Source organism: Microcaecilia unicolor, chromosome 2 (assembly GCF_901765095.1).
Source record: "Microcaecilia unicolor chromosome 2, aMicUni1.1, whole genome shotgun sequence".
Taxonomy (NCBI): domain Eukaryota; kingdom Metazoa; phylum Chordata; class Amphibia; order Gymnophiona; family Siphonopidae; genus Microcaecilia; species Microcaecilia unicolor.
The window spans coordinates 411,695,814-411,722,373 of NC_044032.1; positions in this window are offsets into that span (position 1 = coordinate 411,695,814).

Consider the following 26,560-nt stretch of genomic DNA (forward strand, 5'->3'; position numbering starts at 1 on the left):
AAGAGATAGATCTGCATGCCGTACTCCCATTATATACAAATCTATCTCATGCATATTCATTGTGGGTATCCTGAAAACTTAACTGGCTAAGTGTGACTCAAGGACTGGGCTGAGAACCCCTGCTCTATTGGTACACATTTGGGGGGTATTTTACTAAGCTATGGTAGCGTTTTTAGCTCATGGTAAAAATCAGCTGGCGGTAAACAGTAAACACCAAGAATCCCATAGGAATATAATAGGCATCACGGTGTTTACCGCTAGCTGATTTCTACTGCGAGCTAAAAACACTGCCCTGTCTTACTAAAAGATCCCCTTGATGAGGACACTACTGAGCTGCATGCTCTACTTTAATGTTCATTGCTTTACGCTAACTGATTCCATTCTGGGCAGATGCCTGCATTTCAGCACTGTCTGATAAAGGGTTAAGAGTATGATACTTGTAGGCTAAAATGTAGAAATAGGATGTAGGCAACTGCTTTTGGTGTCAGTTTTTAAGAGGTGCTGTATCATTGCCTCCTCTACTGTGCCTCATTCTGGGTGTGTTACTGAAGTGCTTGTCCTGTACAGCAAGACCAAGATATCATCTCCAGAAAGAGAATTCAGTGCAGGGCCATCCAACTCTCACATACTAAGAAGCTCTGCTGCATTGGTCCTGCCTCTTGCAAACCACCCGCTCAGTATGGAAATACATGGTAGGGGTGAGATGCACAACACAGAGCTTCTCAGTGCACAAGGGTTGGTATGCTCTTTCTGAATTTTCTTTATGGAGATGCTCAACGGTATCATTTGTTTTACTATATAGGACAGTGGCATGGTAAAGGGGGGAGGGAGCGATGCTGAGAAGGTGATTGATCTGAGTTAGGGGGGGCAGCAAACCTCCTTTGCCCTCTCCAGGGTTACCTATGGATGCTTGCACTTCAAATCTGTCCCTGGATACTTGGAATACTGAAATACTTTATGCACTTAAGTCAATACATAATCCATAACCTATTTGGAATACAACGCTCAACCTTTTATTTTCACCATGGCACGTCTGGAGTGAATGAAACATTGCAGTTTGCAGCACATAGCAATCATCTATACTGCAGTGATATATTTTTTTAATCTTTTAATGAAAATCCGATTTCTTCCCTGCAGAGAGAGTATTTCTTTCCTGCCTTCTGAACATTATCATCTTGGGTTAATAAATCAGTGACGTGATTGAAGATGTTGATTCATCAGTCAACTATTTCTGTCTTACAGCTCCAAAACTTGTATGCTTTATGAAAGCTATGCAGCATTTTCTTTTTTTTGTCTAACATAAGAAATCTCTCTGTTGCTACACTTTGCAGTGAAAGAATAGATCATGTGTAGGAAGCCGTATAGTGGTAAGATGTAGCTGTTGGCAGTTTCAATATAACTAAAAGAAAAGGCAGATATGACTCAGAGCTGAATAAGTCTTGAAGCCTAACATCAAAGCCCACCAGTACAGTTGCATTCAGCCTTTGGAGAACAACATTTTACTACTTTATAATTAGCTGTGCACATGATGGCTATAAGCTTTTAATTTAGTTTTTATTATTGATTTTCTAGACTTTCATTATACAACAAGGCAGTTTACATAATAATTAAAAAAAAAGAAGAAAAATAGACAAAAACAGCAATAGATGACACACACTCCTACAGCAGTGATTTTACAAGACCACAAAATACTGAAAAAAGCATCAACAGAAGTAAAGCAAGCATTATTACTCAAGGGATGGAAGAAAAAGAACAGAATGGAAGTGTAGGTTTCTGTACACTATTTTTCCAGGGATTAGGGAGGCAACTGACTTCAGACTGTTCCAAAGGCAGACAAGAGCCAAGTCTTAATAGTGGAGTTGAATAGTGAAGAAGAGATTATGGGGTCCTCTTACTAAACTACGGAATAAAGGACCCTGTGGTAAAGGTGGGGGCTATTTTTCCCACATGTCAGGGCCCTTTTTACTGCAGCTGGTAAAATCCCCCTCCCCTTAAAAAATGGCCATGGAATAACGTGGCCTTGCAGTGGGGAGCATTCTTTCCGGGTAAGCACCATGCTAGCGAAAAAAATTCCTGGAGCACTGGAAATGGCGCGTGCTCCAGACGGAACTACTGCCGGTGGTCGTGTTGGGCCAGCGGTACCATTTTAGCATGCAGTAAGCCCGCATTGGGCTTACTGCTGCTTTGTAAAAGACCACTATGTTCCTAAAATAGCCAGGCATTGAGTTCCAGAAAGAAGAGATCACATAATAATAATGAAGTGTGTCACATGACTTCCAGTCTTATTTTTCTGATGGGGGAACAGAGCAGTGAAGGATCTGCAGACCTGACATATTCTGGATGAGCTATCTTGAATTTTAGATGTGTAATGCATGGGAGCCAGTGTTGGTTTCTCAGAAGAGGAGTAACCAGCGCGTTATTTCTAGTGAAGAGGTGCCAGTACTCAAATGCCGGATCACCCTTCAAAGCTGGGGTGATCACTGAGGGACCCACTCCACAATAGCCAGACTCCCTGCAACCAGTCACAGAATCTATGACAAGGCAGAATTGGTGTGTAGGGCCTGAGCTCTTTCATTAAAACTTGGGGACCATGGGTCAATTTTAGCAGGCAATGGAAAAGGTGCCGGTACTCAGTACCCCTAAGTACCCTCTCAAAAAAGCCCTGGGAGTAACATAATCAAATGTATGTCCTCTGATTAACAGTTGACTGGCTTATTCTGGAGAATTTGGAACCATTTAAGCATTTTAATCCAAAGAAAAATACAATCATTTTAATGGTTACAAATAAAAGAAGGCATACCTTTTTCCTCCAACAAAGAATGGATGGAGTATATTTTTCACATAAAAGTATTTTTTTTTTTACAAAGAATGATGTGAGATCTGAAAGTTGTCCTAATTAAGGCATATATCATGTATGCTGACCATGCCTTTCAGATTGAGTGCTGAAAGTACGTCAGTGACAAATTCACTTGAGCACCTGAGTCTTTTGAGGTATTTTCCTCCTTTTGTTTTTAAGGTAATCTGTGAGCAACTTATATTGTATTCTACAGTTTTCTGGTAGAAGTGATTCTGATATTCTGTAGAAAAGTTTATATGTTTTGAAGTTTTCAGAAAGTGCACATCTCTTCCAGTTGGTGAGGACCCGGGGGGGGGGGGGGGGGGGGGGGGAAGAAAAGTCTTATCAGAGCTCCAATAAACAAACCCTGCAACCTGTATAAAATATCTGTCACAGTAAATCCAAATAATATAAATAGAAACTGAAATGCAATATATTAGAGATCTATTTCCCAAAACTGACATATTATGATTAATAAATTCAGAAATAAAAAACCTTTTTCTACCTTTGTTGTCTGAGCATTGATTTCGTCCCAGTGTCTCTCTTCCACTTTTCTCAGTTTTGTTTTTTAAATTTTCCAGGATCTCTTGATTTATTTTTTTCATTTCTTCTTTCTATGTCCACCATCTATTTTTCCTCTGCATCCCTATCCATCCTGTTCACTGTCTCCTCTCTGTATCCCTGTTCCTATCCTCCCCCTTCCCATGTTCAGCATCACCCTCCGTGTCTCTATCCCTCCTCTTGTATCCAGCAATGCCACTGTGTCCTTATCCCTGTGTTCATCAAGGGAGAAAAGTCATAGACAGGGGAATTCTACATATGGCGCCGAATGTAAGGTGCTACTTCTGTGTTGAATTTGTGGCCAGGGAAAGCGTTGGCTTTTTAGCAAGCAATTATTGGTACTACATGCATTAGACTCAATTAAATCTAATTAAAGTTAGGTGTGAATCTACGCCTAAGATTTACGCACTGTCCAAAACAGGGGACGTGGATATGGAAGTGTCTCATGTGCATTTCAGGGTGGAATAGGGGCATGATTTTGAGTTATGCACTTAATTTCAGAATATGGTTGCTCCGCACATAAATTTAAGCATGGGCATTACAACCACATTTTCGTTGATGCAAATGGTCATGTCTAAATTTACGCGCGACCTCTCCACTTAAGCATTTATTCTATAAACTACACTGAACTTTAGATGTGGCTTATAGAATTCTGCTTACATGGGCATTTTTTGGCAATGTGCCATATATAGAATCTAGCCCTAAGACCTCAGTTATTCAGCTGGTTATGCTCTCTCTGTGCATCCTGACATCCTTCTGCCTATGGCCACTGCCTTGTCATATTATTTCATCACCTAAAGACCCTCAAACACTATCTCCCAAAGATCTCTCTCTCTAGGTCCTTTGTATTTCCCCAAGTACACCACTCTGCACTTCTTCATATTACATGTTAACTGCCAACATTAGACCGTTCTTCTAATGTTGGTAAATCATTTCTCATGATGTCTGCGCTCTCCAGGGTTTCTATTCCTTAGTACATTTGTGTGTATTCCAGCATGTATTTTAGTAAAGGATTTAACTCAGCAGCTTCTTTTCGAAAATACTACTTGAACTGGAGATGTCCTGACCTGGATATCTCAAGTCCAGTTCTTACATTCTGTCTAAAATGGGGTTGTACAAGAATAAATGTTATCTCTGCTTGTATATTTAGTTAGATGAATAGTGAATTACCTGGGTAAATAGCTTCTGGAAATTGTATTCACAATGTCTCCATGGGTCCGTCCCACCATCATTTTTTTTGTCATCTTACCTTACATTCCTTCTTATTTTGCTCCTCCTCTATCATGGCTCCACCTCTTTTATAGTCGGCCCTAGATCTACTCTGAGCCTTTTCTCTATTTACCACATTGCTCTGGAACTGTTTCCCTCTGGACATGCAAGACATTTTTTTTCTTCTTCATTATTAAAATATAAACAGAAAATATACCTTTTTGTCTTGTTTTCCAGTAATCTAATATAGTGCATATACATTTTTATTTTTTTTCCATATAGATTTTGTAATTATCTCCTGAATACAATAATGGTATGACCTTTCTAAACCTACTTGAATACAGATATAGGAGTTAACAAATATGTTGTCAGTGATATCATGTTGCTGAACTACCTTCATTTGTTTTTAACTAATTTTTGAGAGCTGCACTTAATTCGTTGGGTCAGAGTTTTCCCTTTTAAAACGTTCTTGATAATGGTGCATATAAAAACCAAATAAATAAAATATGAAAAAGTACACTGGAGAGAAATTCATGTCTTTAATTCTCATAGTCTGGCTACTAAAACATCTGTATTGAAAAGCTGTCTTTTCTGCTATCACCACAAAAAATGTCTCCACTGATGCATGGTCTATGAATGAATACCAGTGAAATGCTTCTCATTTCAAAAACAATGCTGGCTTTGCAGTCTTAAGGGACTGGTGGTTCCAAAATATAATTCTTCTAATGTTACGAATGGATATGCATACTTAGATCTATGATGACTTTGAACATTTCCCGTGATCAGTATGGTAAATGAATCATGAGTAAATGGGATTCAGCTGCAGATTGGTAGTTTTGTTGCATACTAATATTTGAAGGTGATTAGGGAGATTTCTCAAAGGGAGACTTTTTGTTCTGATACTATGTTCTTCTGGAAATATCAGTTAATGTAATGTGATGGGATTAAACAGGAAACAATCATTTCCTGTTTTCTTGAGATCCTCAGTGACTTAAACTTTTATGTTATATAATTGTTCTGCCCCCCATTTTCATGGAGACAGGCTGTTTGTTGTTTCTGAATATATGTTAAGCATCGTCTGTAAGAGATTCATTGCCTGTACCTTTAATTTAAAGTTTTGCCCTTGAATGACAAATCCCTGTAATCTTGTAGTTCACTGAAATAGGCTGTAATTGAGCATATGTTACAGATCCCTATGTCTTATGGGACCCTTCTTAATGGTTTGCCTTGTTCTTTTGTGCATGCTGGGCTAGTTGCCCCCCTTCTCTCTCTCTATCGGGTCTGTAAAAGTCAGGGGCAAAGCCACACTGGGGAGAAGGAGCTCAGGGATCCAGGCCTTCCCATTCTTGGCTCCTATGTGGTCTGTTTTTTTCTCTCCCATCCCTCTTGCCCCTGTTCCAATGACTCACAGGGAAGAACAGAGGCCACTAGACTGCTTCTTTCAATCACTGTGGTATCTCTATTGACTGCAAACAATGCACATTAACAGCAATGGGGAGCAGGAGGGAGGTAGAGAAGCTGAAACCAAGAGGGGAGAAGAAGGATAGGGGAGAAATTTTGGACCTGCCAGAAAAAGAGAGGGACACAGAGGTGTTTTTTTTTAAATCATTTATTTATAATTTTTTCATTTTACAAGGATCACTTGCAAAACAGTAAAACAGAGATGATTGTACATTAAAACAATATTAGAAGAAAACAATCTCAACAAGATAAATGGATTTTATACAATCTTTCTCTTTCTTAGACCACAAAATAAATAGGAAGAGTGAAACAAGACAAGGAGATCAATTTATTTTTTTTTTAACCATATTTTATTAAAGATTTTATGGAAATTTTACATCAATGTGGAAACATCACTGATCGAACAGACACATACGGAATAACTTACTATTAGAAAACATCCCACAACCAACTTTATCAACACAATATAATTCCTTCTTTACTATTATTCCATCATTCCCTCCCTCCCCTCCTCGCCCCCATTACTATCCCCTCCCCCCCGGAGCCAGATTTTCTCACGTTTCTCCTCGTATGGGCCCCATGTTTTCTGAAACATCCCTAGCAAACCCTTCCTCATCGCAGTCAGTTTTGCCATTTGGTATATATATTCTACTTTATATCCCACTCTTTGCAAGGGTGGAGTTTCCCGTGTCTTCCAAGCCCTTGCCAGCTGCATTTTGGCCGCAGCAAATATCTGAACAATAAGCTTATGTTCTTGTACTCTAGTTTTTTGTGGGCGGGCATGCAATAGGCAGTATTCTATCTGGCGTGTATAGCCCCCTGTGCCCAGTTCATTGACTATAGCTATAATTTGTTCCCAAAAGGCACATACCTTGGGACACTCCCACCAGATGTGTAAAAAGGATCCCTGCCCCCCACATTCGCGCCAGCAGTCCTTAGATATCTTTGGATAGATCTTGTGGAGGCGTAGGGGCGTATAGTACCACCAAAACAATATCTTGTACCCACTTTCAATCATCGGCTGAGTGATTGATGAGCGCACCAGGAACCTGAAGCTATTAGCCCACCAGCCTGTAGGGAAATTCTTTTGTAACGTTTTCTCCCATCTGTCTGTATAAAAGTCAATCGGGGAGCCCATGAGCAAAAGAGCCTTATAGAGTCTAGTTATACATCCCTTCCCTCCTCCTACCCTTATCGCCCGCTCTAAGCCCGTCTCCGCCAGCTCCAGCTCATCCCTTGCTTTCCTCTGAATATAGTCTCTCACACAGTGATAGTACACGAGGTCCCTGGGGGATAAGTCATATTCCTCCTTCACTATCTCAAAATCTTTTACCGCATTCTCATCCCATAACTGACCCAACCTATATAGCCCTTTGCGGGCCCACATTTGATAGGTCTTTTCCTCCGTCCCCAAAGAAAAACCCGGGGCATCACTTATAGCCGTTTGTAAGAAATATTGCCTCTCTGGGAACACTCTATTTCTAACTTGTAGCCACGTGTTAAGCAGATGAGCTAGTCCTACCGGCACCTTGCGAAGAGCTGTCAGGATCTGTTGTTTCGGTCCCCATAACACATTGCCTAAATATTTAGTGCCCATCCATGCCCTTTCCCAGTGGAGCCATTTCTTGTTATTACTGGGCTGCCATTCAGCCAAAATTTTTAATTGGGCTGCTTGATAGTATAGGAAAAAATCAGGGACACCCATCCCTCCTAATGCTGGGGGGTGGTGCATTGCTCTCCTACGGATTCTTGGTGGTTTCTTTTTCCAGATGTAGGCAAATACTTTTCTATGCAGTTGCTGGAAAAAGGAACGCGGAATAGGCACCGGTAAGGCCATGAACATGTATAATAACTTGGGTAGTATAATCATTTTTATTGCATTAATTCGACCCGACCATGACACTGTCCTGGCTTCCCATCTATCTAGTTCCAGAAATAGTTCTTTACTTTTTTGGGGGTAGTTTGCCTGATATAGCTGATCTATTTTTGCTGTTATCTGCACTCCCAGATATCTAATAGAGTTTTGTGCCCATACAAATGGGTAACGCTGTTGTATCTCTCTCATATCATCCTGGTCTACTGACAGGTTTAGAATCTCAGATTTTGTCATATTTATCTTAAATCCTGACATCCTCCCATATTGTTCAAATATCTCCATCACCTTCTGCAATGACAGCACCGGGTTCGAAACTGTCAATAAGATATCGTCTGCGAAAAGCATTATTTTCTGCTCACGGGAACCCCGAACCACCCCTCTAATATCAACCTGTTCTCTAATTTTCCTGGCCAGTGGTTCTATCGACAATGCAAACAGCAAGGGAGACAGAGCACACCCCTGTCTCGTGCCTCTATACAATTGGACCGGCTCGGTTAACCCCCCATTGATCTTAAGTAGGGCTAGAGGTTTATCATATATAAGATTTATCCACTTGTCAAATCTCTCACCCATGCCCATCCTCCCTATCAAAGACTGCAGGAAGGCCCAGTCCACCCGGTCAAAGGCCTTCTCTGCGTCTATCGACAGCAGCAGGGCTGGGCTCCCCTCCTCCTCAATCTGTTGGATCACATGCATCAGGGTTCTTATATTGTCACTGCCTTGACGTCCCTCAATAAACCCCGCTTGATCTTGATGGACCACACGAGGCATTATCCCTCCCAATCGATTGGCCAAAATTTTAGTAAAGATTTTGTAGTCATTATTTAGCAGGGATATGGGTCGGTACGACGCGCACTTCTGCGGGTCCTTCCCTGGCTTCAAGATCAGTACTACCTCTGCCACTCTCCAAGAGTATGGCAGTGAATGTTCCTCGTCGAAGGACCCAATCGCCCGCAGTAGCAGGGGGGCAAGCCATTTCTTAAACATCTTATAGAATCTGATTGGGAAGCCATCTGGGCCTGGAGCCTTATGTGTAGGCATCCCTGTTATCGCCTCTTCCACTTCTTCTATTGTTATTTGCGCTGAAATGTCATCCCGGTCCTTCTCTGAAACCCCCTGTAAGCCCAGGTCCTTTATATACTCTTCCTGCTCTTCCCTATTTGCAGTTTGCTCCCTCTCATAAAGCTGGCCATAGTATTCCCAAAAAGCGTGTTGTATAGCCCCTGTGGAGGTGCACATCTCTCCACCCTCCGACTTTATAGCAGCTATAGAGTTACGTTGTGCTCGTTTTTGCAGTTTACGGGCCAATAACCTGCTAGCCTTGTTCCCGAACTCAAAGTGCTCCTGCTGCGCTGCTTGTAACTGAGCTGCTATTTCCGCTAGTTGGGTCTCATTTAGTTGTCTACGTATTTGTTGTATCTGTCTCTCTCGCTCATTATCCCTGGGGTCTGCCTTATGTGCCTTTACCAGATTGTCTAGTTGCTGCCGCAGTGTGGCCTCTCCCTGTTTCCTTTCCTTATCTACATGAGATTGCAGCGCAATGATATGCCCTCGCACCACCGCTTTCATACCTTCCCATACACTCACCGGTCGTGCTTCTCCATTGTCATTCAACCGGATGTATTCCTCAATACATTTCTCCACTGCACTTGCATGCTGAGGGTCTAACAAAAGTGCTTCATTCATACGCCAATTCCTGTGGCCCCTCTTCTCTCTTATAAGGCTTAGTTCTATGCTGACCGAGCAGTGATCTGACCAGGAGCAAGGCTCAATCTTAGTCCTATAAATTTTGCCTCGAAAGGTTTCCTCCCCCAACCAGTAATCTATGCGTGAGTACGTTTTATGCTTAGGGGAGAAATATGTATAGTCCCTTTCAGTCCCATGGATTTCCCTCCACATATCCACAAGGCCCTCGCGGGCCATCCATTCATTCATTGCATCTCTATCCCTTTGGGCATAGCCTGCTGTCCCCCCTGAGTTATCTACGCTCGGATTTAAGGTGACATTAAAGTCGCCTCCAATCAATAGAAGGCCCTTTGCTCTCCTCCTAATTACTCCCTCTATTTCTTTTATGAACCCCCCTTGGTCTTCATTGGGAGCGTACACATTCATCAAAGTGTACTGCACATTTAGCATTGAGGCCACCAGAATCAAATACCTTCCCCCGGGGTCCCGTATCACTTCGTTCACACTCCATGGGCACGCACTGGAAAGCGCTATTAGGACCCCTTTGCTTTTGGTTCCTGCAATATTAGATGCATAGTATATTAGGGGATATCGTTTATGTTTGACCAATTTTTCATGCCCGCGCTTCAAGTGCGTCTCCTGGAGGAACACAACATCTGCCTTCAAACGCAGCATTTCTCTAAACATCTGGTTGCGTTTCTGCGGGGAGTTAAGCCCTCTCACATTCAACGTTACACAGTTAAGAGCCATGGCATTTGCTTTTATATTGTTCGTACATCCAGGCTTCCTCTGGCCTTCCCCACGGGGTCTCCCTTCGTTTGATTATATCATATCTGTCTGCTCCTCCCACCCTCCCCCCTCCCCCTTTTCCCTCCCCTCCCCCCCACCCCCTCCTCTTCATACATTTTAAGCACCCTTCTTCTTCTAGTTGCTAGGTGCTACCCGTGAAGGAAGTGGCTCCTCCACACCCTATTGTCGTTCTTTTCTAGCATTGATACATAACTTCAACTATATACATGTAAAATCAATACTTTAAGCATCTCAATCCCTCCCCCCCCACATCTCTATATACCCCTCTTTTTGATACCACTCAATCATCTTTTCAGTCCTCTCAGCACGCCATGGGGGCTGTATTCTCCAATCGCTAAGATTGCTTGCTCCAGCCCCGGGAATCTCAAGTCAAACGGTTTGCTGATTGTTGTCTCTGCAGCCTGTTGCGTCCTGCTCGCTGCCATTTTGGCTGGGTGGCCCTCCCTCCCGAGTGGCCTCTTTTTCCTCCTGCACTTGGTGGGACCTCGGCCAGCCCCTCTGGGAACAGTTGCTGTGCCTCTGCTCTCGTTCGAATCTGCTGCATTTTGCCTTCTTTATAAAACACCAGTGCGAAAGGATGTCTCCATTTATAGCGTATGTCCATCTCTCGTAGCTTCGCTGTGACCGGTTTCAATTCAGCTCTCCGCTTTAATGTCGCCGCTGCCAGATCTTGATATACCTCTATGCGGTGGGTGTCCCATTTAAACTCTGTGCTTTTGCGAGCTGCTTGTAACACTTTCTCCTTCATCCCATATTCTCGAAAGCACACGATGATATCTTTGGGCAGATTCTGTCTTGTCGGGCCCAGCGCCCTGTGTGCCCTTTCCAGTTTGATGTCCTCTGGGCTCACCTCGGTTCCATCCGTCAATAGTAGCGCACTAGCCACTTTTTGTATCACATTCTCAGCCTCACGGTAGGCAGGAGTCTCTGGTAGGCCTCGAAAACGGAGGTTGCAGCGCCTGCTCCTGTTTTCTAAGTCCTCAAGCTTGTCATTAATTTGTTGTTGCCCCAAACTAATATCAGAGATTTGCAATTCAACTGCTGTCAGAGCCTCCGTATGGTCTTCCATTCGCGTTTCTACTTCTTCTACTCTTTGGCCAATCTCCGCGATTTCTCCTCGCAAGCTGGCCCCCAGGTTCGTGAGTTCCTCCCGAACCACCTTCAGATCAGATCTTATTTCCTGCAGCCAGTCCCGTAACTCGGGTAGGATTTCTCCCAACCTATCTGTTTGTTCTTGAGAGGTGAATAGTTCTGGCGCCGTGTCTTGTGTGCACGCGGTCAGTGCCGGCTGTTCCGCCATTTTTTTTTTCTGCGTCGCACTGCCTTCAAACGCGAATTGCGTAAGATTTACCGCTCCTCCGTTCGCCTGCATCCTGAATTTTTCCTTACCACTATCTGGGTATCTCTGATAACTCTGTTGGCTATCAATTCGCCACCGTGGGGGAGAAGGAGATTGCTTTCTAGCCGCGGGTGCCTTGGAGCTCAGCGTTTAAGCAGCCATTCGCTTCGCTGACGTCACTTCCTCCAAGGAGATCAATTTAAACAACAGCAAACAAAGAAAACGTGGTATTAACCCCATTATCCCCAGTTATTATTTATCTAAATCATTATTCCACATTGATCATCTGGTTGGTTTCTTCAAGACCATAACGGTGCATAGACCATCAATTTCATTGGAAACATACTTATTGTCCAATATTAGTGAAAGTAATACACCTGATTTCATTTTTTTCCCTTTTAAAACCAGAAATTGTTTAACAATACAAACCCTTGAATCTCCAATCCAATTCCCGCTGATTAAAGTAATCCCAGTTTCACAGGCTTCACTCCTTTTGAATTAACATATTAAGAAGAATCATTTCAGAGGAAAAAAAAAAAAACATTAGGAGTCATACCCGGAACTCTGGGAAAACAACAATCTCGATATTAATCATCTGTAACAATATTCATTTTGTTCAAATTTTTCTGGTCTTTTATCATTTTCAAATCTTAACCGTTTCCTACTTCAGTAGAACTTCATTTGCTGTATATTCTCAAAGGATTCGATTAGATTATCCATGTGGCTCATTAACAAGACTATATCTGAAGCAAAGTCATTCTCTACCACCGTCAGGTCCTGGAGCACCCTCCAGATGACATTCAATGCAACCTCCACGGGAGCCAAAAACTCCAAGCTGATAACTCTTAAGGGTTTAGGAGTAGCACCGCTGACACGGGTTCAGCTGTAAACGACTTCCGTTTCAGCATACACTCCTGACTCACTCCTCCACTCCTTTGGGCATGGTGGTTAAATGATTTTTGAGCGATGAAGTTGTTTCCAGGTCCAAGAGCATCGACGTTCCTTCGTCGGTGCTAATCAAAGGACTCATCAACCCAGTCATCTATGGGCAGCTCGTCACACAGCGGTCCCACACTTGCTGCAGAGGGGACAAAACGCTGGTCATCGGCGGCTGACCCCCCATTGTCCCCTTCCTCTGTTAAGGCAACTGCAATGCAGAGAGGACATTTCAAGTGAACAAAAACTGAACTTCAGAGGACAGCTGGGCCGTTGAGTGTACGAGCTTCAGGTCACCATCTTTCCCCTCTCCCTAATTTGGGACACTCTTTGTCTGGTTTCTCCTCAGAGGCCTGTCTGAAATGGGTAACCCTTCAGCATAGCCCTCTGAGTCATTGAAACACGGAAGCCCCTCCACCACTTACAAGGTGGTGTCCCTTCAGAGGGGAGAGAGGGACACAGAGGTGTTTGACTCAGGGAGGGAGAACTAAGAGCTTCTCTGCTCCATGGGCCAGCTTGGGCGGGGGGGGGGGGGGGGGTGGAAGGAAGAGAGAGAGAATGGGGGAGGGGAAGAAAGTGGGAAAGATGCTGGATGGAAGAGAGAGGGAGAGACATTGGAGATCCAGGAGGGGGAGAAAAGAGATAGACATACTGACCCCAGGGTGGAGTGGTGTGGGAAAAAGGAAAGAGAGGGGAGGGACAGGGTGACAGAGAAGAGGTGCTGGGCATTGAAGAAAAAAGAATAGGGACACAGAAGTGCAATGCTGGACATGGGGGGCATAAAAAGGCTATGCTGGACATGAGGGGGGTAGGGGCACAAAGGTTATGCTGGACATAGTGGGGATAGGACACAGATGGAGGGAGAGGGACACAGAGAGAGGGACAGGGCAAAACAAAGACACAGAGGGGACATGCTGAATATAAAGACTGGATCAGGACACTCAGAGGGCAAATGCTGAAGCTATAGAGGAAGGATAGGAACAGGGACACAGAAGAGAGATGTTGGACAGGTAAGGATGCAGAAGGAGAATGGTGTACATTGAAAAATTAAAAAAAAAATGTCAAATGGACAGGAGATATTACTTTGTAATTTTCCTTTGGAAATAATACATTGGATTGAGCACTCTGTAAATAGCATTTTGTATAAAGTTTTTCCGTCCTATAATGGGTAAAATCATTCTCACGCCTATCCTGAAATCTTCAGATTTGGATCTGACATTACCAAGCAATTATAGACCCATAACTCATAACCAGTATACCACTGTTCACTAACCCCCTCCCTCTTTTATAAATCCGCACTAGTGGCTGCCAGTGTAGTAATGCCAGCACAGCCCTTTCAAAGTGAATGGGGTGTGTTGCATTGCTGTAAAGCTTTGTAAAGGGGGTGGAGTAAATTAATTGAGTTAATTGTCAATAACTGACAAGATATTTGAATAAGTTGAATATCTTACATCCATGTCAACTTGGGTTCAGAAGTTTACACAATACTGAAAATCTGCTTCTGATCTGAGTTTCTCAAGCAAAACATATACTTAGTACCAATGGGCAAGCTGTTTTGTTGCAGTTTGATATCTTGGCTGTGTTTGATACAGTTGATCATACACGGTTACTTGTTAAGTTAAATGAGTTAGGTATCTCTGGACTTGAGCTGGATTGATTCCAAAACTTTCTGTCAAATAGAAATATATGGTTTACATGAAAGGTGTTCTTTCTTCTGTTTGGCAGCCTTCTTATAGAGTTCAATACCAGCTGCACATTTTGTAGCAGGACATGCTTATCCATTCCTACCCTAGGTGAGGTAATGTTTAAGCATCTTTCTGTCTTCATGTGGAACTTTCTTTAAATTAGTCCCCTTATTTTCTAACTTCTGTTACTCTATTTTTCCTATCTACTGTATATGTTCCTTCTTTACTTACACTCCATATTGGCTATTAAAATGTTTTATTGTACATTGTGTTGACATTGTAATGTAGCGTACTATGTCATATCTTGTATTGCAATTTGAATATTTTTGCTGCTGTAATTGTCGATTGTCTGTTTGACTTATTCTTGCTGTACACCACATTGAGTAGATTTCTTTAAAAAGGCAGTAGATACAGTGGGGAAATAAGTATTTGATCCCTTGCTGATTTTGTAAGTTTGCCCACTGACAAAGACATGAGCAGCCCATAATTGAAGGGTAGGTTATTGGTAACAGTGAGAGATAGCACATCACAAATTAAATCCGGAAAATCACATTGTAGAAAGTATATGAATTTATTTGCATTCTGCAGAGGGAAATAAGTATTTGATCCCCCACCAACCAGTAAGAGATCTGGCCCCTACAGACCAGGTAGATGCTCCAAATCAACTCGTTACCTGCATGACAGACAGCTGTCGGCAATGGTCACCTGTATGAAAGACACCTGTCCACAGACTCAGTGAATCAGTCAGACTCTAACCTCTACAAAATGGCCAAGAGCAAGGAGCTGTCTAAGGATGTCAGGGACAAGATCATACACCTGCACAAGGCTGGAATGGGCTACAAAACCATCAGTAAGACGCTGGGCGAGAAGGAGACAACTGTTGGTGCCATAGTAAGAAAATGGAAGAAGTACAAAATGACTGTCAATCGACAAAGATCTGGGGCTCCACGCAAAATCTCACCTCGTGGGGTATCCTTGATCATGAGGAAGGTTAGAAATCAGCCTACAACTACAAGGGGGGAACTTGTCAATGATCTCAAGGCAGCTGGGACCACTGTCACCACGAAAACCATTGGTAACACATTACGACATAACGGATTGCAATCCTGCAGTGCCCGCAAGGTCCCCCTGCTCCGGAAGGCACATGTGACGGCCCGTCTGAAGTTTGCCAGTGAACACCTGGATGATGCCGAGAGTGATTGGGAGAAGGTGCTGTGGTCAGATGAGACAAAAATTGAGCTCTTTGGCATGAACTCAACTCGCCGTGTTTGGAGGAAGAGAAATGCTGCCTATGACCCAAAGAACACCGTCCCCACTGTCAAGCATGGAGGTGGAAATGTTATGTTTTGGGGGTGTTTCTCTGCTAAGGGCACAGGACTACTTCACCGCATCAATGGGAGAATGGATGGGGCCATGTACCGTACAATTCTGAGTGACAACCTCCTTCCCTCCGCCAGGGCCTTAAAAATGGGTCGTGGCTGGGTCTTCCAGCACGACAATGACCCAAAACATACAGCCAAGGCAACAAAGGAGTGGCTCAGGAAGAAGCACATTAGGGTCATGGAGTGGCCTAGCCAGTCACCAGACCTTAATCCCATTGAAAACTTATGGAGGGAGCTGAAGCTGCGAGTTGCCAAGCGACAGCCCAGAACTCTTAATGATTTAGAGATGATCTGCAAAGAGGAGTGGACCAAAATTCCTCCTGACATGTGTGCAAACCTCATCATCAACTACAGAAGACGTCTGACCGCTGTGCTTGCCAACAAGGGTTTTGCCACCAAGTATTAGGTCTTGTTTGCCAGAGGGATCAAATACTTATTTCCCTCTGCAGAATGCAAATAAATTCATATACTTTCCACAATGTGATTTTCCGGATTTAATTTGTGATGTGCTATCTCTCACTGTTATCAATAACCTACCCTTCAATTATGGGCTGCTCATGTCTTTGTCAGTGGGCAAACTTACAAAATCAGCAAGGGATCAAATACTTATTTCCCCCACTGTAAATCATAATTAATAAATAATGTAATATTTTTTATGAGTTCTCTTGGCTCAGGGGGTCTTTTACTAAAGCTTAGCTTGAGTTATCTGTAGCAGGGCCCATTTCATTCCTATGAGCCCTGCTGCAGATAACTCAAGCTAAGCTTTAGTGAAAGACCCCCTCAATATTTTTGGAGAATGAATAAGTTATTTCTTGTGCAGATGATAAATGTATTGTAATTCCTCTTTTTGAAGGTTTCAATCAATCATATCTGAAAATAATTAGCTGCACTGATAAAAATTGGATTTCATCAGAAATGTTAAAATTAAATACTAACAAAATCAAAGCACTTTAGATGGGTAATAATCAGGATGTACTACCAGATATCACAAATCGGGCAGGTGGCACTTCAGCACTCTCCTTTCAGTCCAGACCATACACAGTATATATTCACACTTGACCAGTTATCCGATAAAGAGTGGAATTTATTGTGTCTGTAGCATTCTACAATTTATATCTATGAATTATTCACAATAGCAAGCAATTTCCAATCATGCAAACATTTTACAGTAATAAACAATCAAATATATGACTCGATTTCTATCTAGAGCATTTGAGGCAAGTGGCCTAGTCTTTTTGAGTCACACAGTTCTCTCTCTCTTTCTGCCATAATCACGCTGTAGCTTTTTGTTCCACCTGGGGCCAATACCACCGACATGCCCAGGCGCTAACATCACAGCTTTGCTCAAGAGATTGCGGTAAAAGCATCTTCCCTCTCATACCCATTGACGCTCTTTCTTGAAGCCTTCAGCCTCCCCATTCCATCCAAGTCTGAGGTAGGCTCCCGCTGATCATCTGCTATTCTGGCACTGGTCCCCCTCCGTACAAGAGGGGAACTGCCCTTGATCTTAGACATCATTCATGCCACTGCTAGCATGGGACAACAACCACATGACCTTTGACCATGCTTTGGTCTGAAACATAGTGCTCCCCATACCAGCACTGTAAATAGTCAAATGGCCGACCTGCACCTGAGCAGCCCACTGCACTTCAGCCCTCTGCTTCGAACCAAACCCCTGTGTTCCCTTCCTGGCCACAACCAACAGCCCACAGAGAAGGCACCCTGTACCCAACAATGCAATAGGGAAGAAGAGAAAGAGATTAAACAAATTAAACAGAATTTACCAAATGTTTCAGTGAAATGGAGCAGAGCTGTGGGAGCAGCAGGCTAAAATGGTGAATGCACCTTGCAGGCACTGCCCTTCTTGCTCCCAGAGGTCACCTCTTTCCCAACCTCCCAGACTTCCTGTCTTACTACCTGCCTCCCTATGGGTCCTCTATTCTTTAGTTCCTCCCCCTTACTTATCCCTTTCCTAACTTGCCTGTGCTTGCAGCTCTTTTATACTTCCCATCACCCTCCCCCCTACCTCCTATTCCTGCTGTGCTGGGCGACCACCCGTTTGTGCTTGTGACCACCTAATGCTGGGTCACTGTCCTTGCCATTAAGTCCAAATGATTACATTCAACTAAGGTTCTTGGAGTAATTTTGGAGTCTTCATTATCCTTGGAGAATCAGATAAATCATCTCATTAAGAAACCTTTTTTTTTTGTACTGAAACAACACAGAACACTTTGGCTATACCTTCTTGAACACTTCCTTTAATTAGTACAGGGTGTGATATTTTCTCAATTAGACTATTATAATGTATATCTCAGATTTTCAGCTAAATTACAAAAAAATACTTCAGCTATTGCAGAACATTGTAGCCCATTTAATTTTGTAGTAGAATAAACTTGATTGAGATACACCTTGTTAAAGGAGCTTCATTGGTCCCAGTCTAAGCTTGAATACTGTTTAAGTCCTCTTTGCATTATTTTCACAATATTGCTGGTTCAGTTCCATTTAACTTGACACAGTTGAATTTTGTTCCATCTACTACTCAAGGACATTCTATACTTGAATGTCAAGGGCCATGTTTACTATGGTACGCTAGGGTTTTTAGTGTGTGCTAAAATTAGTGCATGCTAAATGCTAGAGACAACCATTTATTCCGCTACATGTTAATTTTTAGCGCACACTAAAAAATGCTAGCGTGCCTATAACGCAGCTTAGTAAACAGGGCTCTAAGTGTTAAACTTCCCCTTCATTTAAAGGTGTTTTATTGGAAAAAAAAAGTTTTGAAAACATCTTTTTTCAATTCCAAGCAGTATAAATTTGGAACACTTTACCAATGGTTATAAAACAGATATCCATCTATGTTTCCTTTGGCAAGAATTTACAAACTTATTTAGTTCAGGAACATCTGATAGTTGATAGTGGTCAATGATAATCTTGCTTTGTACATTCTGTGTTCTTTCTTTGTGAGCCACTTTGAACTATCACTATTTTGTTATATGTTATTTTTTTTTAGTTGTGACCATTTATTGTGAGCAGAGATAAAATGTTCTAGGCTCCCTTTTTAAAACAATCCCAATGGGTGATATTATCATATTCTTTAATGAGAATGGTCAGAAAAGGACCAGCCACTCTACCCATGGAGATCTCTTTTCTAATCTTTTCCTAAGCCATATGTACATTAGAGACCTACACGGGAATGGGGTTCGTGGGATTCCCGCAGGGACAGAAGTAGTTCTGCGGGGATCCCATGGGGATGGAAGCAGTTCCTACGGGGTTCTCGTGGAAGTGTATGCTGCACTTGTGCCAGCCTCTCACCTACCGAGCATCAGGTTCTTTGAGTGCTGTCTCCTCCTCCTCCTTGCTTTAACAGCACAGATGTGGAAAGTCTCCATTAAGGAGGTGGTACAGACATAAATGGTGATGAAATTCAAAAAGGCATGGGATGAACACAGAGGATCTCTAATTAGAAAATGAAAGTTATAAAAAAAACCTAAACCTAAATGGCTGCATGTGTGTGGATGTGTAAAGTGACACTTAGATGGTGACTCTGGCTGTGATGAACTAAGGCCGATACCGGGAGACCTGTACGGTCTGTGTCTCATATATGGCAATCTGGTTTAGGATGGGCTGGAAAGGGTTTAGACAGCAACTTTAGTGGCTGGAACATGAGGACAGTGCTGGACAGAATTTTATGGCCTGTGTCCCGCAAATGAGAAGATGAATAGGCTGGAGTGTGCTTTCAGGGCAACTCCAGAAGTTGGAACATAAGGATGGGGCCAGGTGGACTTCTATGGTCTATGTCCCAGAAATGCCACAGAAAGACCATAATCAAGTATATAATATCACATTCATTGTTGATGTAATCATGAATTGATAATGATTGTGATTATTGGGCAGACTGGATGGACCGATCCGGTTTTTATCTGCTGTCATTTACTATTACTATTAATCCTCCCTGCTTCCGGGCTGATGCATAGACCTCAGCTCTGACATGAGCATCAGATGTCACCTGACCTACTGGCTTGTGCTTGTGGTGATCTCTTAGCACACAGTGCCAGTGAATCAGAGAAGTCTTATATGTGCGCACCAGAGTGTTCCAACTTCCGTTCCTTCCTTGCCTGCAGTGCTGCGGCTCAAACCCAGAGACAGAGAGCCGACAGGAATTTTTTTAATGTACCATTAAATTCTTGTGGGACTGGGTGAGGACAGGTTAAATTCTTGCGGGGACAGGTAAGATTCCCCATGGGGACAGGTGGGGATGGGTTAGATTCCAGTGGGGATGGGCGGGGATAGGTTACATTTCTGTCCCTGTGCAACTCTCTAATGTACATACCACTGGATAGATAGAGTTATGGAGGGTAGATGTTCAGGGCCACTACATGATACGATGAAGCCCTGTGAGAAACCTTTGAGTATGTTGTCAGTGGGATTTGGGGATATTGCTTCAAGACAGATGGGTTATGGTGCCAACTCTGTCAGCATTGTGGGTTGGCTGCAGCCCCTGAAATTGCTTATCTCCTGTGGATCTACAACTTTATGCTGGATGGGCAACACTGCGTGTGGAGCATGCATGTCAAAATTTACATGGGAACCATGTATATTGGCCACTATTTTATTGTCTACAGCACCTCTTTGTTGCTTGCATAAAATAAAGTCTTGCGGTACCTGCCTGAAACAGGTTATGAAATCTGTCAGAATTAAAGGGTCTTAGGGAGGTCATCTAATGAAACTAAAAATCAACTGTCCTATGCTTCCATATGAATGATTTATGTTCAGCTATACTCTTGCAGAACTTTGGGGGTCTTTTACTAAGCTGTGGTAGTGGTGTTAAGCTCATGGTAGAAATTAGCTGGTGATAAAAGCCAAGATGTCCATAGGAATATAATGGGCATCTCAGTGCTTACCACCAGTTGATTTCTACCGTGAGCTAAAAATGCTACCATGGCTAAGTAAAATTAAGCTACACTCAACCACTCAACCGCCGTAATGCCTATGTGGTCTAATAATTTGTCAACTAAGGACTCATGTCTGGTTCTCTCTCAACCATAATTCTCATGAAAATATGAAAAGCAGATATTCAATTCCTGATAGATTAAATATATTTGGGTCCTTATCTTTATCATTTCTAGGTCTCTTGTCTTTCTAATCATTCATGACACCCTCATGATCTCTTAATTGGAGGGACAATATATCAATAAATTCCTTCTTCCAAATCTTTTTTTTTTTATTTCAGTGGCTTACCCCTAGATAGGGATGATGTTTTGCATAATACATCATTCACAGGGTCTATCAAAGCCCAGATGAGTGACTATCAGAATTATTACCTGCTGTTTTAACTGTAGTCACACTCTTTGTCCAATTTGTTGGACAAAATTATTTGACAAGGTTTTAAGTGCATTAACTAGAGCCAACTCCTTGTCATTAGTGTCAGGTTTGTCACTATCTGATGAGGAATAAAACACAGTTTCCTGTTTGTTGTCAGTAGTAGACTTACCAGGTGTTGGAGGAGTAGCAAGATTAGGTTTGATGGCTGCACTTGGTCACCATGCTCACCATTAGATGGTGTTGTAAAGTTGGATGGAGAGACATCACTGGAGTTGCAGGCAAGCAGATGCTGCCACACTATAGTCACACATTAAAGCTCAGCAATTAATTATTCCATCTCCTTTTGCAGAGGTGTTATGTGTCTCACCTCTGTGCTCCTCAAATGTCATGCAGGCACCACATCAAAGGCTAAGACTACTATCAAAACCAATAATTTAATGATAGCAGTCTTAGCCTTTGATGTGGTGGCTGTTTTCTGGTTTTTGCCTTGTGCATCAGTGGCATGTTTCTGCAAATACACTACTAAAACACACACAATCACAAAGTAATGAATAATTCATAAATTATAATGCATAATAGCTAGTAAGCTGGAGCTATCACAATAAGATCTTATACAAACACACGTAGGGAACATTCATCATAACTTGAGAACAAGTATAGTATGCCAATGTTTTCATAGTATCACTGTGGTGAAATAGTGAAACTTGGAAGACCAAACCATAATGCATGCTTACTTGTATCACAGCAAGCATGAGTTGCCATTCTCAAATTATGCTGAGTCACACAGACCCTAGCTACAATTGCAATGTAAGATGAGAATTAGCTGAATTCACTATCCTCACATTTTCCTGCCGGAGCACATGTATAAATAGCCTAAGCTGTTGAGCAAGAGTTCTGCCTGGGTGAACAATTGAATGCAGGGCACTTCTGAGCTCAAGCGGTTCAATAGCCCTATTATCCTCCCTCTAATCCCCACCCCTATGCACCTCGGAGGGAGTTCATGGAGTTATGATTGATGTCTTTATCTGTTGAAATTGCCTAGTAACAGTTCCTTTCTCCTCCTTCCCATTCCCCACTTCCTTCATCTTACTCCTCCCACCCCCTTCACTAAATCGTAGTAGTGAGGCCTCTGTGGCTGGCCCCCCGCTTAGATGTTGCTTGCCGTAAGCATTACTTTCTAAGGACCATTAATGGTCTATCTAACTGGTAGATAACTTAAACTGTTGCATATTCACAAGGTATTTTAGGAACCTATACATCAAAAAGATATTGAAACTAACTGTTCATGACAGGGGAATACAGTATTTCCACCCGCACTAATGACGATGTACTTATTCTATTTGTATTTTCTATATTTTCTTATAGTTTAATGCTAAGCATTTTTGTGATAAAACCTAAGGGCAAAAGAAAAAGATGTTGAAGGTGATGTTTTTTTGCTTTCTGGAAAGTATTGACATGATAGTAAACAATGTAGGAGTTTATTGACTGCAGCACAATACAAGTGGTTATAATAAGATACTCTACACCTCAGTATCTTTAGAGCTGAATATTAATGCTCCTAGGGTGTCATTTGCAGGTAGTTGAGGATTCATTGCTTATATGCTATTATTATATGGTTGACATTAAGTAGCTTATGTAATTTTTTTTCAACTTTTGACGTACAAGCAGGCTTATTATATAGCAGGTTTCAGTTCACTATAGAAAATGGCATGAAGGAAATGGAAAGGTTTTAAGATGTAAGTGAACAAAGAAAGTTATGCAACTAAAACACAAATGAATTGCATATAGTTAGATATGAAAAAAGGGATTATGTAATAAATAGATCGTGATAGGTAGAAGAGATATCTTAAGATGAATCAGTACATGACTAGTTCCATACCATATTTATTTCCATTTTAAGCATGTGACTATATAATGATATAGTATTCCTATTCCCATGTATAATATCTTCTTGGGGCCCATTATGGCAATTATTGCATCAATGTTTGTATTAGACAATGCATTGAAAAATTTGAAGGGACAGAGATAAGACCTTGGAAGTGATCTCAGTCATTTAGAGCCATTAGATCAGACAAATATGTTTCCTAATGGAATTTATTGCATTTTTATGCACATCAAAAATTCTCTAATAGAACTTAGTTTATGTTGCATATTCCTTTTCTAACTCATTTTATATAGAGATAGTAGAGGAGTGGCCTAGTGGTTAGAGCACCAGTCTTGCAATCCAGAGGTGGCCAGTTCAAATCCCACTGCTGCTTCTTGTGATCTTCAGCAAGTCACTTAACCCTCCATTGCTTCAGGTACAAACTTAAGTTGTGAGCCCTCCTGGGACAGAGAAATATCCAGAGTACCTGAATGCAACTCACCTTGAGCTACTACTGAAAAAGGTGTGAGCAAAATCTAAATAAATAAATACCACCATATCCCATAGTTTGTGAAAAGAAAGTACTTTATTAATATTTACCATTTTTAGTAATACATCTGATTAATACGTATTATATTAATCATGGTATGTTTATTGATTTTCAGATCTAGAGCTTATACTGTTGAATTAAAAAATTTCTGTGCTCTGAGCTCCAAATATTAGGCACCATAAATGATAAGGCATCTAAACTAAACTACAGTAAAAAGGGACAGTGGCAAAGGCAGGCACAGAATGAGGGAATGAAAAGTGCTCAGTGTTCATTTCCAATGATGAGTGCCTAACTTAGGTATCTTAATTTAGATAACAAGACAACATAACATAATATCAAAATGTGTACTTTGCTAACACCTTAGCAGTTCTAAGAGGATCATAAATTTGAAAAAGCCAGAACAATCTCTAGGATTTAAATGATAACTATAAATTATCAACGGTCGATCAGTCATTTACTTCAATAGGTAGAATATATGAGCACATCAGCTCATAATAATATGGCCATAGAGCTGAAGGGCAATAAAAAGGGAGCAATGCCAATTAATCCTGAATCCCATGGCCAGTGCTAAGAAGAGTAGAACATACGAATAGCCATATTCAGACCAATGGTCTGTCTAGCCCAGCATCCTGTTTCCAACAGTGGCCAATCCAGATCACAAGTAACTGGCAAAAACCCGATTAGTAGCAACATAACTAGCTGAACCAAATTATAGCAACATTCCATGCTACCAATCCCAGGGCAAGCAGTGGCATCCCCATGTCTGTCTCAATAGCAGACCATGAACTTTTCCTCCAGGAACTTGTCCAAATCTTTTTTTTAATCTAGATATGCTAACCTACTATATCCTCCGGCAAAGAGTTCCAGAGCCTAACTATTCATTGACTGAAAAAAATATCAGTAAAGCACAGATTAACTATAAGAGAGCCTAGCATCCCAAATACCTGGATAAAAGTTATCTTGAAACATATAAAATAAATCCTGGATTGATTGGGTACATCAAGTTCACCTTTAAAATGTGGCAAGCACTTCATCTTCAAGATGAAGATGAACAGTATTCATTTCTAACATCAAGAATCAGTGAGGCATATTTCAGGGAGATTCCCTTTCATCATTTTTGTTTTGTATGTCACTTAATCCACCAGGTACATTTAACCCTTTAGGCTATGCATGTAGTTCTGCTCCTAATGAAACTTAACACAGTCCAACTTAATTTCCCATGGAGATATTTAGGTCACCACAAGTTACATAGTAATGAGATGCAAAACATGCAAATGCATGCTTTGCATCTCATTACTATGAAAATAACCTAATGTGTATAAGGTAACCTGACCCCTAGTGGTAGTCATGTGAGACTACCACTAGAGGTGCAATTTTGTGAAAGGTGCCAGATAGAGCAGTTGTGACTGGGCATCACTCCTGCTTGAGGAACCCTCTGGGCTACCAATGATGTAACAGATGCTCTATTTAGGGGTATTGGGACATGGGGGTGGGGAGTAAATGTTTCCCCTCGGGGGAAGTAGGGCATCAAACAGGGGACTAAACTGAGTGGAACCTGTTCTATTAGCCCAAGGAGATTGGGCCATCGCTTTGCAGCCCAATGTTCCTGGGTAGCAGGAATATCACCACTTGTGAGGTGGCTCGCAAGCAGTATTATTCTCTTAAAATGGGATTCAGCAACCTGTGGGATTGGGATCCCACAAGTTGTTAAATCCCGTGGTAAATCATGGTGCTGTAAAAGGCGATCTTTTACCACATCTTGATGAATTCCCCCACTTAGTATTATGCTATACACAAAACTAACCCATTTGGAGGCATTGCCCCCTCAGAAAAAAGCCTTAGTGAACTGAATATCTGTACCAGTGGCGTAGCTACGTGGGGCCTGAGGGGGCCGGGGCCCCCGCAGATTCACCCCAGGACCCCCCTCCCGGCGAACCCGCCCCCGCCGCCGCCTACCTTTACTTTTGCTGGTGGGGGATCCCACTCCCCGCCAGCCGACGTCTTCTCAGTCTTTCCTGCACTTAAATTTGTTTGCTGACGTCCTGCACGTAATTATACGTGCAGGACGTCAGACTCAGAGAACAGTTCTGTTCTCTGAGTCTGACGTCCTGCACGTACAACGTGCAGGACGTCAGCAAACAAATTGAAGAGCGGGAAGCGACTAAGAAGAAGACGTCGGCTGGCGGGGAGTGGGATCCCCCACCAGCAAAAGTAAAGGTAGGCTGCAGCGGCGGCGGGTTCGAGGCGGGAGGGGGGGCGGCAATGTCGGCGGTGGGGGGGGGGGCGGCGCCGGGGGGAGGGCTAAAATGTGCCCCCTCCCCCCGGGCTCGGAACCCTCTCCCACGGAAGGCTGGCTACGCCCCTGATCTGTACAGATAGCTTCAGCACTATCATGATAGTGTTAGAATAGTCTGGAGGCAAAGCCAGAAAGTAGACCATAGTTATCTGGGTGGTGAGAATTTTCAGCGTCACTATATGAATAACTATTCAGATATCTGAGGAAAGCAAAATGGCTGTCTAGATACTGCAACTGAATTCCTGGATTTTGTTGCCCATGGTGGCTGGCATTAAAAAAAATGCTGTCTGCTGTGAGCTCAATAACTTAATACATTTTAGAGCTAATGTAAAATGCCAGTCAGCTAAGCACTGCCTCTCAATCACTCAATTTAAGTGATGGCTGAAACAACCACTTTGAAAAAGGTTATGAGTGCCTCAGAGGAAGTGTGAATGCTAATGAGGAAAATTATCAAAGTAGATAAGTATTCATGTTATAAGATGGGAGAGGCACATTTAGGAGCCCTTTTACTAAGCTTAGCGCATGCTAAAGGAATCAGAGTGCGCTAATGAAATTAGCACATACTAAATGCTAAGATGCTCATAGGTAATGGACTTCTTGACATTTATTGCACCCTAATCCCATTATCATGTACTATGTTTTAATGAAAGGACCCCATAATTTGCTGACCTTCTCAATCCATACCCATTTGATTCTGGGCATCCTGGGTCATCTAAATAGGTAAATATCATCATTTTGAATTTACAC